The sequence below is a fragment of the Cherax quadricarinatus genome, chromosome 4 (genome assembly GCF_038502225.1).
Source record: "Cherax quadricarinatus isolate ZL_2023a chromosome 4, ASM3850222v1, whole genome shotgun sequence".
NCBI classification, from domain to species: Eukaryota; Metazoa; Arthropoda; class Malacostraca; order Decapoda; family Parastacidae; genus Cherax; species Cherax quadricarinatus.
This window is the reverse complement of record NC_091295.1, coordinates 68,827,662-68,831,446: the sequence shown is the minus strand read 5'-3', so window position 1 is coordinate 68,831,446 and position 3,785 is coordinate 68,827,662.

Here is a 3,785-nt window from a genome sequence, read left to right as displayed (position 1 = left end):
ACACCAGAAGCAGCAGAAACACCAGCAACAGCAACAACAACACCAGCAGCAGCAACAACAGCAGCAGCAGCAGAAGCAGCAGCAGCAGCAGCAGCAACAGCAACAACAACACCAGCAGCAGCAGCAACAGCAGCAGCAGCAGCAGCAGCAACACCAGCAGCAACAGCAGCAACAGCAGCAACTCCAGCAACAGCAGCAGCAACAGCAGCAACACCAGCAACAGCAGCAGCAATAGCAGCAACAGCAGCAGCAACAGCAGCAACACCAGCAACAGCAGCAGCAACAAAAGCATCGGCAGCAATACCAGCAGCAGCAGCAACACCAGCAGCAGCAGCAACACCAGCAACAGCAACACCTGCAGCAGCAGCAGCAGCAGCAGCAGCAGCAGCAGCAGCAGCAGCAGCAGCAGCAGCAACAACAGCAGCAACAACACCAGCAGCAACAGCAGCAACAACACCAACAGCACCAGCGGCAGCAGCAGCAACACTAGCAACAACACCAGCAACAACACCAACAACAACACCAGCAGAAACACCAACAACAACACCAGCAACAACACCAGAAACAACACCAGCAGCAACACCAGAAATAACACCAGCAGCAACACCAGCAGCAACACCAGCAACAACACCAGCAACAACACCAGCAACAACACCAGCAACAACACCAGCAACAACACCAGCAACAACACCAGCAACAACACCAGAAACAACACCAGAAATAACACCAGCAGCAACACCAGCAGCAACACCAACAACAACACCAGCAACAACACCAGCAACAACACCAGAAACAACACCAGCAACAACAGCAACAACACCAGCAATAACACCAGCAGCAACACCAGCAGCAACACCAGCAACAACACCAGCAACAACACCACCAACAAAAACAACAACAACAACAACACCAGCAGCAACAACCCCAGCTGCAGCAGCAGCAGCAACACCAGCAGCAGCAGCAACACCAGCAGCAGCAGCAACACCAGCAGCAGCACCAGCAGCAGCAGCAGCAACACCAGCAGCAGCAGCAACACCAGCAGCAGCAGCAACACCAGCAGCAGCAGCAACACCAGCAGCAGCAGCAGCAACAACACCAGCAGCAGCAGCAGCAGCAACACCAGCTGCAGCAGCAGCAGCAACACCAGCAGCAGCAGCAACACCAGCAACAGCAGCAACACCAGCAACACCAGCAACACCAGCAGCAGCAGCAACACCAGCAGCAGCAACACCAGCAGCAGCAGCACCAACATCACCAGCAGCAGCAGCACCACCACCACCAGCAGCAGCAGCAGCAGCAACACCAGCAGCAGCAGCAACACCAGCAGCAGCAGCAACACCAGCAGCAGCAGCAACACCAGCAGCAGCAGCAACACCAGCAGCAGCAGCAACACCAGCAGCAGCAACACCAGCAGCAGCAGCAACACCAGCAGCAGCAGCACCAGCAGCAGCAGCACCAGCAGCAGCAGCAACACCAGCAGCAGCAGCAACACCAGCAACAGCAGCAACACCAGCAGCAGCAGCAACACCAGCAGCAGCAGCAACACCAGCAGCAGCAACACCAGCAGCAGCAGCAACACCAGCTGCAGCAGCACCAGCAACACCAGCTGCAGCAGCAGCAGCAACACCAGCAGCAGCAGCAACACCAGCAACAGCAGCAACACCAGCAGCAGCAGCAACACCAGCAGCAGCAGCAACACCAGCAGCAGCAACACCAGCAGCAGCAGCAACACCAGCAGCAGCAGCAACACCAGCAGCAGCAGCAGCAACACCAGCAGCAGCAGCAACACCAGCAGCAGCAGCAACACCAGCAGCAGCAGCAACACCAGCAGCAGCAGCAACACCAGCAGCAGCAACACCAGCAGCAGCAACACCAGCAGCAGCAGCAACACCAGCAGCAGCAACAACACCAGCAGCAGCAACACCAGCAGCAGCAGCAACACCAGCAGCAGCAACAACACCAGCAACAACATCATCAACAACACCAGCAACAACACTAACAACAACACCAGCAACACCAGCAGCAGCAACACCAGCAGCAGCAGCAACACCAGCAGAAGCAGCAACACCAGTAGCAGCAACACCAGCAGCAGCAGCAACACCAGCAGCAGCAGCAACACCAGCAGCAGCAGCAACACCAGCAGAAGCAACAACAACAACACCAGCAACATCATCAACAACACCAGCAACAACACTAACAACAACACCAGCAGCAGCAGCAACACCAGCAGCAGCAGCAACACCAGCAGCAACATCATCAACAACACCAGCAACAACATCATCAACAACACCAGCAACAACATCATCACCAACACCAGCAGCAGCAACACCAGCAACAACACCAACAACAACACCGGCAACATCATCAACAACACCAGTAACAACACCAGCAGCAGCAACACCAGCAACAACACCAACAACAACACCGGCAACATCATCAACAACACCAGTAACAACACCAGCAGCAACAACACCAGCAACAACATCATCAACAACACCAGCAGCAACACCAGCAACAACACCAACAACACCGGCAACATCAACAACACCAGCAACAACATCATCAACAACACCAGCAGCAACAACACCAGCAGCAACAACACCAGCAGCAACAACACCAGCACTAACACCAGTAATAACACCAGCAGCAGCAACACCAGCAACAACACCAGCAGCAACAACACCAGCAGCAACAACACCAGCAGCAACAACACCAGCAGCAGCAACACCAGCAACAACAACACCAGCAGCAACAACACCAGCTCCAACACCAGTAAGAACACCAGCAGCAACAACACCAGTAACAACACCAGCAGCAACAACACCAGCAGCAGCAACACCAGCAGCAGCAACACCAGCAGCAACAACATCAGCAGGAACAACACCAGCAGCAACAACACCAGCAGCAACAACACCAGTAACAACACCAGCAACAACACCAACAACAACACAAGCAGCAGCAACACCAGCAACAACACCACCAGCAACAACACCAGCAGCAACAACACCAGCAACAACACCAGCAGCAACAACACCAGTAACAACACCAGCAGCAACAACACCAGCAACAACACCAGCAGCAACAACACCAGCAGCAACAACACCAGCAGCAACAACACCAGCAGCAACAACACCAGCAGCAACAACACCAGCAGTAGCAGCAGCAGCAACACCAGCAGCAACAACACCAGCAGCAACAACACCAGCAGCAACAACACCAGCAGCAACAACACCAGCAGCAACAACACCAGCAGCAACAACACCAGCAGCAACAACACCAGCAGCAACAACACCAGCAGCAACAACACCAGCAGCAACAACACCAGCAGCAACAACACCAGCAGCAACAACACCAGCAGCAACAACACCAGCAGCAACAACACCAGCAGCAACAACACCAGCAGCAACAACACCAGCAGCAACAACACCAGCAGCAACAACACCAGCAGCAACAACACCAGCAGCAACAACACCAGCAGCAACAACACCAGCAGCAACAACACCAGCAGCAACAACACCAGCAGCAACAACACCAGCAGCAACAACACCAGCAGCAACAACACCAGCAGCAACAACACCAGCAGCAACAACACCAGCAGCAACAACACCAGCAGCAACAACACCAGCAGCAACAACACCAGCAGCAACAACACCAGCAGCAACAACACCAGCAGCAACAACACCAGCAGCAACAACACCAGCAGCAACAACACCAGCAGCAACAACACCAGCAGCAACAACACCAGCAGCAACAACACCAGCAACAACACCAGCAGCAACAACACC